The sequence below is a fragment of the Nyctereutes procyonoides genome, unplaced genomic scaffold (genome assembly GCF_905146905.1).
Source record: "Nyctereutes procyonoides isolate TBG_1078 unplaced genomic scaffold, NYPRO_anot_genome, whole genome shotgun sequence".
Lineage (NCBI taxonomy): Eukaryota > Metazoa > Chordata > Mammalia > Carnivora > Canidae > Nyctereutes > Nyctereutes procyonoides.
In genome coordinates this window covers 20,034,717-20,048,215 of record NW_026575041.1, presented here as the reverse complement: position 1 = coordinate 20,048,215, position 13,499 = coordinate 20,034,717, and the positions used below count along the sequence as shown (strand labels likewise).

The 13,499-nt window shown below is 38.0% G+C and overlaps 1 pseudogene; it reads right to left on the bottom strand.

The window, feature by feature from the left end:
• Positions 1-685: 685 nt before the first annotated feature.
• LOC129506602 (SOSS complex subunit C-like) lies at positions 686-1,015 on the bottom strand (annotated as a pseudogene).
• Positions 1,016-13,499: the final 12,484 nt, after the last annotated feature.

Below are 13,499 nucleotides of genomic sequence, written 5' to 3'. Positions count from 1 at the left end.
ATATAATAAAAATAACCATTTGGGATTGGCTTTTTTCACTCAGCATAATTCCCTGGATAGTCCTCTAGGACTTTGTTTGAATCAATTTTTTTTTTTAAATTGCTGACTGCTGTTCTATTGTTTGGATGTACCACTTTTTTTCTTAGAAGTGTTTTTAATAGCATTTAGTCACATTATTGATCGTGGCATAGGTTTACAGAAGATGTTTAAGATTGGTTGGTAACTTAGTCTTATCTTGGATTTTCTTCTAAAATTGAGAATAGGAGAACTAGCTATGGGTTAAAGAATATTTCAGGATGACAGGTTGGCTATATCAACTCTGTAAACAGCAAATACAAATGTAACTTATGTTAGCCTCTTCACATTTTGGAAAAACCACTGTCATTTCTTTAAAAGCTGAGCCACTAAAAAAATAAAAATAAAAAATAAAAAAATAAAAGCTGAGCCACTATACATGGTTCTTGAAAGTCTATTGTGGACATGAGATACTTAGTCCAACTAGTTGGGGGCTTTGGGGTGAACTTATGTGACCATCCAATTCAAAGCTTCATTTAGAGTTAAAAACCTGTGTTAACAGAAAAGTTATAGTCATGGATAGCATCAGTTCCTCGGATAACACAAATCCCAAAGCTCTCATCATCCTGGTTATCCTCCTGTTTTGCTTTCACTTACATGGACCATCCTTTTAAGGAAGCACAAGATAGAAAAGTTCATCAAAATTATGAGAGTCACAGTTTGTACAGCACTGGATGACCGTACCTTTGACATTTGGTATAACAAGTTCACTCTTAGTAAAATATTTTCTCCAATCTGGGTCAAGGCAAGGTAAAATGAGAAGAATAAGACTCCCAAACGCAGTCTTGAGTTATGAGGTATCTAGATAAAGGGGGGCTATGTGCTACAAAGGCCCTTTTGTTGGGCTGCAGTATGCTGCTGCTGCTCAGCACGGTCCCGGAAGTCCTTATTAAGAGAGGGTCTCAGGAGTGCAATGATTTGTTGAAGATGGGCTCTGCATTAGCAATTTTCTTTTCTCTCCGCCCAGTCCTGCCAAGATCTGTTAGTAATCTTTTCTCTTTGTCCGGTTCTGCCAAGATTCCAACTCTATTTTTGCTTTGAAAATCTTTTCCAGCTTCTAGAAGCTGCCTGAGTTCCTGGGCTGGTGGTCCCTTTACTCCCCCTTCACAGCCAGCAGCCCTGCATCTCTCTGATCCTTCTTCTGCATACACTTCTCTCCCTGACCTCTGTTTTGTACTTTTTTTTTTTTTTTAATCACTCACCAGTGGAAGGACATCTGTGTTGTTTCCAGTTTGGGGCTATTATGAATAAAGCTGCTATGAACATTCACGGATAGGTTTGTGTGTGTGCGAACATAAGTCTACACTTCTCTGGGATAAATGCCAAGGAGTGCAATTGCTACATCATATGGTAGCTGCCAAACTGTTTTCCAAAGTAGCAGTACCACTTTACATTCCTACCAGCAGTGTGATCCAATTTCTGTGTTCTTGCCAGCATTTCGTGTTGTCACTATTTTTTAGCTATTCTGATAGATGTGTAGTGATATCTTATTGTGGTTTTAATTTGCATTCTCCTAATGGCCAATAATGTCAACATCTTTTTATGTGCCTATTTACAGTCTGTATAGTCTCTTCGATGAAATGTGTCTTCATGTCTTTTACCCATATTCTAATTGGATTTTTTGCTGTTGAGTTTGGAGAACTTTTCATACATTCTAGATGTTAGTTCTTTTTCAGATATGTGGTTTGCAAATATTTTCTCCCAGTAGCCTCCCCCCTCCCCTTTCTCTAAAGATTTATTTATCTTATGTAGAGAGTGAGAGCGTGTGGGCAGGAGCTAGGGTAGAGGGAGAGGGAGAGAAGTAAACTCCTCACTGAGTGCTGTGCCCAAAGCAGGACTCGATCTCATGACCCTAAGATCATGACCTGAGCCCAAGTTGCTTAACTGACTGAGTCACCCAAGGACTACAGCTTTTTTTTTTTTTTTTTCTTAACAGGGACTTTAGCAGAGCAAATATTTTTAATTTTGTTGACTTCTAGTTTATCAACTTTTCCTTTTATGGATTCTGCTTTTCCTTCATGTGTAAGAACTCTCATAGGTCCCATAGCTTTTCTTCTGTTTTTGTCCTAAAAAGTTTTATTTTACATTTTAAGTCCATCGTCCATTTTTTAAAATTTTACAATGTGTTAATTACTAAAAAAAAGGTTAATTTTTGTATAGAATATGAGACTTAACATGTTCTTATGTCTTGCTTATGTTCCCTGTATATTGTCTTTAAATTGGGTAGACTAGATCTTCTTTATCTTTTTCCAAATTCCTTTAGTTATTCTAGTTCCTCTGCCTTTCCATATAAATTTTAGAATAATCTTGTCTATGTCTACCAAAAAAAAGAATCCTGCTGAAATTTTGACAGGAATTGTGTAAAATTGTGTTGATTTTGGGAAAACTGTGATTTTTCCTGTGAATCTTCCAATCCATCATTATAAATCTCATTTATTTAAATCATCTTTCATTTCTTTCTCAGTGTTCCAGCGTACAAGTCCCACATGTGATTTTTAGATTTACACCTACTTATTTCATTTATTTGAATGATTGTAAATGATATATTTTTAACTTCAACATCCCTGTGTTCATTGTTTGGATATAGAAGTACAATTGATTTCTGTGTTTATATTGTGTCCTGCAAGCTTGCTGACCTCACTTCTTAATTCTTTGACTTCTTTTGTAGATTTCTTGGGACTTTCTACTAGACAGTCATGTCATCTGCAAATAGGGAAAGTTTTATTTCTTCATTTCTGACCTGGGCACCTTTTTTTTTTTTTCTACACTCATCACATTGGCTAGGAATTTCAGTACTGTGTAAAAATGGTGAGAATGGACATACTTACTGATCATTCTTTCACCTTTAAGTAAAATATTATCCATAGGTTTTTTTTTTGGTAAATGTTCTTTTTCAGGTTGAGAAAGTTTCCTTCTATTACTATTTTTCTGAGTTTTTAAAATCGTGAAATGGTATTTCATTTTGTCAATGTTTTTACTTCATTAGTTGATATGAACATATAATTTTTCTTCTTTGCTCTTTGTATGTCTTTAGGCAGATTGCATTGATTGATTTTTCAATATTGAAACAGCCTTGAATCCCTGGAATAAATCTCATTTAATCATGGTGTATAATTCCTTATATATATTACTGAATTCTATTTGCAGATCTTATTAAGGATTTTTCCATCTATATTCATGAGGGATACTGGTCTGCACTTTTTTGGTATTGTCTTTGTCTAGTTTGGGGATCATGGTAATGTTGGCCTATGAAGTAAAGAGGGAAGTCTTATATTTTCTGGTAAAGTTTATGTAGAGTTTCTGTTAATTCTTATTCAAACTTCTATTAGAATTTCCTAGTGAAAACATATGGGTCTGGAAACTTCTTTTTTGATAGTTCTAAAATTATGAATTCAGTGTCCTCAGTTTTAGGGTTATTCAAGTGATCTATTTGATATTGAGTGGGTTGTGGTAATTTGTGTTTTTCAAGGAATGAACTTGGTCCATTTCAGCCAAGTTGTCACATAAACATTTGTGTGCACAGCATTCATAATAGTGTTGTTCACAGCATTCCCTTATTATCCTTTTGATTTCTGCAGAGTCTCAGTAATGTCCCGTTTCATTCCTGATGTTGGTAATTGTATCTTCTTTTTTTTTTTCCCCTCTGTCAGTCTTGCTAGAGATTTGTCAGTTTTATTGATTATTTTTTAAGGAATAAGCTTTTTGTTTCTCTGATTTTCTATATTGTTTTTTCTGCTTTCAATTTTATTGATTTATGCTCTTATCAATTTTATTTCCTTCCTTCTGCCTCCTTAGGATTTATTTTGTTCTTTCCATTCTAGATGCTTGAGAGAGGAGCTTAGATGACTGATTTGAGACTTTTTCTCTTTTCTAATGTATTCATGTATTCTATAAATGAATTCTATTCTCTCTTGTAGGGCAGATTTAGCTGTTTCTCAAAAATTTTATGTTACATTTCATTTCCATTCGGTTCAGTATATCTTTAAATTTCCCTTGAGACATCCCAGTTGACCCATTGATTATTTAGAATGTTGTTTAGTTTTCAACTGTTTGGAGATTTTTCTGTTGTTTTAGTTCTTTCTTTCCCTATTTTTGATTTTCTAGTTTCTTTCTGTTATTAATATCTAGTTTGATTCTCTTGTGGTAGAATATGCTATTACTTCATTTCTTTTAAATTTGTTGAGATTAGCTTGATGACCCATGTTGTGTTATACCTTGGCATATGTTCTAGGGGCACTCCAGAAGAATGTGTATTCTGTTTAGTGGTGTTATTCATCCATCCATCCATCCATCCATCCATCCATCCATCCATTTACTTATTTAGTTAGTTTATAGAACTTCCTTAATTCTTTTAGGGTAGATCCAATGGTGACCAATTCTCTTAGTTTTCCTTCATCTGAGAATGTCTTGAATTCCTCTTCATTCCTAAGGATATTTTCACTGGGTATAATATTCTGGGTTAATGGTTCTTTCCTTTCAGCACTTGAAAACATTGTGTCATTTACTTCTGATCTTCATGTTTTCCAATTAGAAATCTGGTTTAATTAAAATTGTTTTATCTTTATAGATATGGTGTTGTTTCTTCCTTACTGCCTCAAGATTTTTTTTCTTTGTTTTTAGTTTTTAGAAGTTTGACTATACTATGCCATAATGTGGCCTTCCTTGGATTTATCCTGTTTGGGGTTTGCTGAGCTTTGAGGGGAATTTTCAAGCCTTATATCTATGAGTACTTTTTAGTCCTTCCCTTTCTTCTTTCTTCTCAAAACTCCACTGACACAATTGTTAGGTCCTTTGTTATAGTTTTAAACATTTCTGAGATTTTTTTTTCTATTCTGTTTTCTTTCTGTTGTTCACATTGGATGATTTCTGTTGTTCATTGATTATTTCCTCTGTTTTCTCCATTCTACGTTATAGCCTATCCACCAAGTTTTTATTTAATATTATATTTCTCAGTTCTAAGATCTCCACTTGGTTTCACTTTATATCTTCTATTTCTTTGCTGAACCTTCCTATATTTTCATTCCTCCAAGCATGTTTCTAATTGCTTGCTGAGTCATTTTATGATGGCTACTTTAAATCTTTGCCAGATAACTCTAACATCTGTGTCATCTTGGTGTTGTCCTCTATTGATTGTCTTTTCTCATTCAAGTTGTGATCTTCCTGGTTCTTGATATGACAAGTGAGTTTTGATTGAAACTTGTATATTAGGGCACTATATTATGAGACTCTCGGTTTTATTTAAATGTTGTGCTTTAGTACACCTGTTCTAACAACTTTTGAGCAGGGAAGTGGTATATAGCATCATTACTGTCAGTTGATAGTGGAAGTCCAGATGTTGACTCAGCCTCTGTTAATATCTGCAGAGAGGGCTTCCCCATCACTGCTGAGTGGGGTGGGAGTTCTGGCTTCACAGTAGTCTTTTTCTGAAACTACCCTGACTGGGAAGGATAAGGGGCCTCGTTACTGACTCTTAGAGGAACTCCAGTGACACTGTTGGGGGAAGGCTGAGTATCCTGCCTTTCCATGTCCTCCACTGATATCACCCTACTGGAGAGGGGTAGGGCTGCCTTGTTCCTCCCTCACGGGGGCTCCCCACATAGTCCTCACTGATACTGCCAAGGGGGTGCCTCATCACCCAATGGTGGGAATGAAAGTTCTGCCACCCTACTAAGCCTTTTCTGACACTCTGGCAAGGAGTTTGGGACCAGGGTGTAAATCTAGGCCTCTGTGTACATTTGCTTGTAGAGGTGAGAGTGGGGCCACAGTTTTCTCTGAGGTGTTTAGCTGAATTAGAGGGATTATTGTGTAAATATTTTCTGCCTTGCTAGGCTCCCCCTCTTATTTAGAGAGAGCAGGCCTTTTTGGGGCTTTTTTGTTTGTATCTTTTGCCATTTCAAGATTGTCACCTTTCTCAGGTCCAAGTCTGAGATATATGAGTCTGTTCATTTGCTAAGGGTCATATAACAAAGTGCTACAAACTAGGTGGCTTAAACAACAGACCCACAATTTTAGGTGCCTTATCCATCTAGTATATCTTCAATGAAATAAATGCATATTTTCTAAAATGAAGCCATTATGTTTGGCTGTTAAATCCTATATTTTCTTAAGTACTCATATTTTTAACATTAAAAATAGTGACATAACCATGTGTGTTTTCCAACTTCTGAGATGTTCTTGACTTATGTTCGCTTTTTTAAACCACTGTGCTATATCTCAATACAGTACAGTACAAAGCACTATATGTATTTAATGTATATAATTTTATGAATTTGGAGATAAGTAGACACCTGTATGCTTCACCGTAAACCATCACTGCAGTCTGTGTCATAAACATATTCTTCACTTCCAAAAGTTTTCTCCCACCTTATAATTTTTGTTGATTTTGTGTATTTATGTATACACACACACACACACACACACATATGTATTCCCAAAATTCTTGGGTTAAACTCTTGTTAATATAAAAATCTTTTATTATAAATTCAGCTTTGTATGTAGCAAACTTTGTATTGAAGCCAAAGAGCTGTTTTAGTTTGGTTACTCATCAGTTTATCCATCAAAATCATTTGGGAATGACTCATCAAATAATTCATCTCAGCCAAGAGATATGTTCAGATTAGAAACAGTTTGAGCTCAAACAGTTTGAACTCAAACAGTTTGGAAGACTTTCCCCAAGCTGATGAAAATGAAGAATTTCAAAGCTGTAATGTTCTTGTTTTCAGAAACAAACAAACAAACAAACAAACAAAATCCAAAATAAATCATACCAAATAGGAAGAATGTTGGCTCAGTTATTTTATATTTTATCATTTTAATGTATAAAACTCTCTGTTGAAGACAGATCTATTGTTCATATGTCAAGTACAACATAGCATAGTCTTAGTGTTGACCCTTTGGCCTCACCTTATATAATAATCTTTTAAGCAGTAAAACATATTTTTTAGGAAGTTCACCATAAAAGTTTTTTTTTTCTTTATTTTAGAGAGTGTGAGAGAGAGAGAGACCAAGAGCATGAGCAGAGGGAGGGACATGGGCACAGGGAGAGAGAGAATACTCAAGCAGGTTCCCCATCAAGTAAGGAGCCTGATGTGGGACTTGGTCTCAGGTCACCGAGATCATGACCTGAGCCAAAAGCAAGAGTTGGCTGCTTAACTGACTGAACTACCCAGACACCCCCACCATAAAAGATATATTGACAAAGTAAATGAAAAGCTTAATTTTTTATTTGATGTGAAGCACACAGAGCCAAATAAATTTTATCTCTGATGAGTTCTTCCATATAATTTCTGTGTGAGTGAACTGTGTTTTAGGAAGTCACACATCAGGCTCTTTTGACCTAGGAGAGGTCTTGATTATCAGTTGTCAACTGTCAGTATCAAAATAAGCGTGGTTTCTTCTAACCACTTAGGTCCTTGGGCATTTTGTTTCCCCCCTCCTTGGCAGGCAAGGGAGGAAAATATTCTGTTTAAATTGCTAAGTGTGGCATCTACCTTAAGATGCCTTCCCAGGATGGCTTCCTGTGAGCATCATGCTAGGACCTAAGGCAGCGATTCTCAATAGGGCTTTAAAGAGAGGAGAACCATGATCTGTGGGCAGCATTCCTGCTGTCAGCAACTTAGACTCCAGGGAGGCACAAGGTTTTGAGAAAAGAAAAAATTGGAGTGACTAGGGCATTCTCAAAAGAGGACTGTTTTTAGCAGCGATTCTTGGTGGGGGTGAGGGAGCTCACTTTAAGAAGCCCAATGCTAGGGGATCCCTGGGTGGCTCAGTGGTTTAGCACCTGCCTTTGGCCCAGGGCATGATCCTGGAGTCCCAAGATCAAGTCCCACATTAGGCTCCTTGCATGGAGCCTGCTTATCCCTCTGCCTGTGTCTCTGCCTCTCTCTCTCTCTCTCTCTCTCTCTCTCTCTCTCTCTGTGCGTTTCTCATGAATAAATAAAATCTTAAAAAAAACAAAGCACAATGCTGATTAAAGCTAGTGGGGCCTTGTGGAAATAGTGAGGACTTTGGAACCCACATATTGGCCATTTTCCAGATATCTGGCCTTGAGATAAATCATTTGATCTTCTAAGTCTTAAAATAAAATGGGCCTGATTCTTTGAGGCACCATTATAGAGATTAAACTGAATTTAAAAGTCATAAATCACCCAGATTTACTCAAGAAGAAATAGAAAATCTAAATAGACCTATAGTGAGGTCTATTCCTCACTATTCCTATAATGAGGAGTGATACTGAATTTATAATTATAATTTTTCCACAAAGAAGAGCTCAGGTTCACATAGTTTCACTGGTGAATTCCACCAGACACTTGAAGAAATAATGACCAGTTCATTCAACGAGGCAAGAATTTCCCTGATACAAAGCAAACATGTGACAAGAAGACTGCAGACCACTATCTCTCATACATATAAACACAAAAATCCCCAATACAATATTAGTAAATTGAATCCAGATGCATATAAAAAAGATTATTGCATGCAATATCAATGTATCCTAAAATATAAATGAATATAATATACTATATTAATAAAGGACAAAAACTGCATAATCATTTCAATAGATGCAGAAAAAATATTTGACAAAATCTAACACCCAATCATAAAAGCTCTCAACTAACTAGGCATAGATAGGAACTTGCTCAATCTGATAAAAAAGCATCTACAAAAACCCTCTAACTGACATTACACTTACTGGGTGAAGACTGACGCCTTTCCCTTAAGATCAGGAACAAGGCAACATGATTCTTTTCACTACTTCAATTTAACATTGTATTAGAGTTTCTAGTTGGTGCAATCAGGCAAGAAAAATAAAATGCACCCAGAGTGGAAAGGAAGAAATAAAAACTATCTTTATTTAAAGACAATTATCATCTTGTATGTGGAAATTTTTAAGGCACACGACTAGAATAAATGAGCTCAGTAAGATCACAGAATACAAGACTAATATACAAAAATTGATTGTATTTCTATATATTAGCAATGAACAATATAATGAAATTAAGAAAACAATTTCATTCATAGTAGTGTCAAAAGAATAAAATATTTAGGAATAAATTTAACAAAGGAACTGCAAAACTTACACATGGAAAAATGTACCACAATTCTAAGAGAAGTTTAAAAATATCCATGTAAATGGAGAGACATTTCATGTTTACTGATTGGTTGGAGGACTCAGTATTATAAAGTGGTAATTCTCACCAAATTGAGATTCAGTATAGATCAATTTGCAGAGAATTGCCATTTTAATCCTTATCAAAATCCCAGCAGCCCAGTTTTTGCAAAAATCAGGAAGCTGACAAGCTAATCCTAAAACTTATATGGAAATAGAAAGGGCCTAAAACAGCCAAAACAATCTTGTAGGGGCACCTGGATGGCTCAGTCGGTTAAGCATCTGCCTTCAGCTCAGATCACGATCTTGGCGTCCTGGGATGGAGCCCTGTGTTGGACTCCCAGCTCAGTGAAGAGTCTGCTTCTTCCTCACCTTTTGCCCTCCCCTTGCTCATATGCTCTCTTTCTCTCTCCCTCTCTCAAATAAATAAATAAAAATCTTTTTTAAAAAAACCAATCTTGTAAGTTGGAAGATTTACACTTTTCAATATCAAAACTTACTTCAAAGCCACAATAATTAAGACTATATAGTACTGGCCTAAGGATAGACATATAGATCAATGGAACAGAATTAAGAGCCCAGGATTAAACCCTTATATTTTATATTTACGACAGCTGAGTTTTCAACAAAAGTACCAAGACAATTTGATGGGGGAAAGAATAATTATTTCAATAAATGCTGCTAGGACAATGGCATTTCCACATTTGAAAAGATGAACCTAGACCCTTAAGCTATACAAAAGCATTAACTCAAAATGGATCACAAACCTGATATAAAACTTAAAATTATAAAACTTTCAGAAGAAAATATTTCTGATCTTGGACTGGGCAAATATTTCTCCGATATAATGCTAAAAGCCCAATCCATAAAAGCAAAAAATGAATTGTACTACTTCAAAATAAAAAACTTAGGTGCTTCAAAAGACACCATTAAGAAAATGAAAAGATCAGCCACAGACTAGGAGAAAATCTATGCAAATCATATATCTGATAAAGGACTTAAATCCAAAATATATGAAGAATTCTTATGATTCAATAAGAAAAGATGTAATTATGGGCAAAAGATTTGAACAGACATTTCACCAAAAAATATGAATGGTTAATAAGCACAAAAACGATGCTCAACATGATTAGTCATTAGGAAAATGTAAATTAAAACTAGAATGCACTTCACACACTCTGAAATAATTATAATCAAAGAGACAAGAACAAGTATAGGAGGGGATATGGAGACTTGGAATCCTGCATATTACCTTCTTCATTCCTCAGCAGTCTTTGGACACAGTTCACAGGTAAAGATATGGAACCTCTGTCGAGGTCATGGGGCTGAGGCATGGAGAGTAACTTGCCTCCAACAGATCTAAGCTGTCCTACTGTATCGAGAACCTTTAAGATCTAGGAATGTCTAGTCCAGTCATGAGGCCTGCTAAGTGGCTCTGAGCACCTCCTTCATTCTATGCTTGGCCCCGCTGAAGGCTTCCCTATTTGAAACTTTGTGATTCTAGATTACCTGGCAGTTCTGTTATGCCATGAGATTTTCGGCCACCATCACAGCAATTGCATGCCTGACTCTGACTCATGTTTATCCTTGCTGTAAGACTGGCCCCTCTTGACCGATGTTGGAGGATGGTGATGAGCAGCAGCTTCTCAATACTGCCTGGGTGATTTCTGCTGATATTTTGGCCTCACTGCTGCCCTGAAGGTCATGAAAACCTTCCCCCAGGATCTTCTCTCAGCCAGGACTCAGTAGTTCCATGGTCCTTTTACTGTTATCCCTGGGCCACAGTGCAGCCTCATGGTTCCAGAGAAGAACCTTCTATCAGTTTGGAATATTTTATCCCCTAGAGTTTAGCTTCGGGTGATGCTGCAGGCTACAGGATTGGAAGGGTTGGGCTGAGTTTCAGTTGCTACCTGGGCTTTAAGTCCTTGGGCTCAAATCCCTCTCACGCTTTCTACCATATTGCTCAAAACCTGGGATTCTTGGGGTTTCATTTGCTCTGACTGTTGGGCATGGTGGCTAATGTTCTATATCAGAGTCTTAGACATCAGTTGAAACATAAAAGGAATGCATAGATACTCAGACGGTCGTATGTGAGGTCAAGTATGAGTAAAGGTCTCTTCACATTCACCAGCATTCAGACAAATTTAGAGTCTGCGCACCTTCTGCAGCTGACAATTTCATATATCTCGTGTTTTGTCATTGTTCCATAAACTGCCTTGAATTTGCTCTACTCGTGGCCTTTGCTGAAGGTATCCTCCATGTCTGGATTCAATCACTCCTTACCAGGACCTCCCATAACCAGGGGAGGTTACGTGCTAGGAACACAGGGGAGGGAGGGAGGCAGGATGCCCAAGAGTACTCCTCTCTTGTAGGACCTTTTGGGCCCATTGGGAGGGACAGGAGGCACACAGATAATGAAGAAACTGATGTTAGCAGAGATAATGGGATGGGGAAGAGAGAACCCAACATCACTGTTGAAACTACAATTGATTCTAGATTGCTCAGTTCAGGTTAACCTTGGTTGAGGCAGGGACTCAGACAAACCCCCGCCAGGGCAGGCCTCTCCAATTAGGTGGCCTTGAAGATGCTTGGCTCTGGTTGTTCTCCCAGGGCGAGAGGAGACAGCCGGGCCTGGGTGAGGCTGCAGCTCCGGTGCTGGTACTTGGGTGTCTCCAAGCTCTGCTGAGCAGAGCAGCTCTGTTGGCAGGTAATCAAGAGATGTCTATCATCTCAACTGAGATTTGGGGGTTACCTCTGGTTTTCCAGCAGACCGCGCTCCTCCCCGCAAATTTAATTCCCAGATCAGTTAATATGCTCCTGAGTAACTGAGAAGTAGAAGTGTATATTTAAGCCATTAATGAGGCAGAATTAAGTCACACGTCCCATTTGAGCCATCTCCAGGGCTAGATGGCCTCTTAGGTCTTTCTCCTGTTTCTTTCTTTCTCCTCCTCCCACTATGTTTTAGCTAAATCATGGGCTAAGGTGGCTTTGGTAGAATGGACGAGGCTATAATTGTTATCCATGCCACAGTTTCTGTAGGAAAACGTATTGTGTGCTAGGGTCCTACAGAGCACATCTGCTTCTCCTCCCATCCCTTCCACCCCGCCTAGGGCTACCGCCCCGGGGCATCCCTTTGGTCTTTGGAGGGTGGGAGAGGCTGAGGAGCCAGTGTGAGCCGCAGGGGGGCCTCATCCTTCCCTCCTCTCAGCATGCAAACAGAGTGGCTTGCTTGCTTTTTATCTTGATTATATATGGGCTGGGCTTTAGCATTTGATTCCTTTTGAACAATGAATCCCGCTGTTAAGCAAAAAAAAATACTGAAAACTACTGTTTTAAGAAAGCTGGTATTTTTTTTTTAGTTTTTTTTTTTTAATTTATTCAGAGAGAGAGAGAGAGAGACTGAGAGGCAGAGACACAGGCAGAGGGAGAAGCGGGCTCCATGCAGGGAGCCCTACGCGGGACTCGAACCTGGGTCTCCAGGATCAGACCCCAGGCTGCAGGCGGTGCTAAACCGCTGCGCCACCGGGGGTGCCCAAGAAAGCTGGTATTAAGTGCAATGCCCAACTAGTGATTTAGAAGCAGTTTGCTTAGGGACTTAAAATAATGATCCAGGGGAACGAATTTACTGTTAGTCCTGGACCTGCTCCAAGTTCATGCTCTCTTGACTCTGCTAAGTTCTAAGAACATTGTAGCTAGATCTTTATTTCAGCACACAATTTTTAATCATGTATCAACCCTGAAAAGAATGAAGTGGCATTCAGATTTAGGGGATTATAGAGATACGTGTATGTAAGCTTTTGCATTGTTTGCATTTGCATTATGACTACAACAAAGGTTTTAGAATTGTTTATGGAATGCCCTTTTCCTAAACATACTTTTTCTTCCCATCTTTTTTTTTTTTTTAAGATTTTATTTATTGATTGATGAGAGAGACACAGAGAAAGGCAGAGACAAAGGCAGAGGAAGAAGCAGGCTCCCTTTGGGGAGCCCGATATGGGACTTGATCCCAGGACCCCAGGATCATGACCTGAGCCAAAGGCAGATGCTCAACCACTGAGCCACCCAGGTGGCCCTTCTTCCATCTTCTAAAGATAACACTGAAAAGTATTTTGTGTCCAGGCTAGGAATTGCTAAATAATCTTAAAGCACACCATAACTTGTATTATTTTCCTCACAGGGACCTTTTGGGGTACACTAAAGGCTCTGTACCCCTCAGATGTTTCATCATGAAAAAGGGCTTCTGTGGATACAGCCTTATTCCCCTTCTACTTGCTTACAAAAGGTGATACTGGGAAATAGTAAGAGCTGGAGCCAG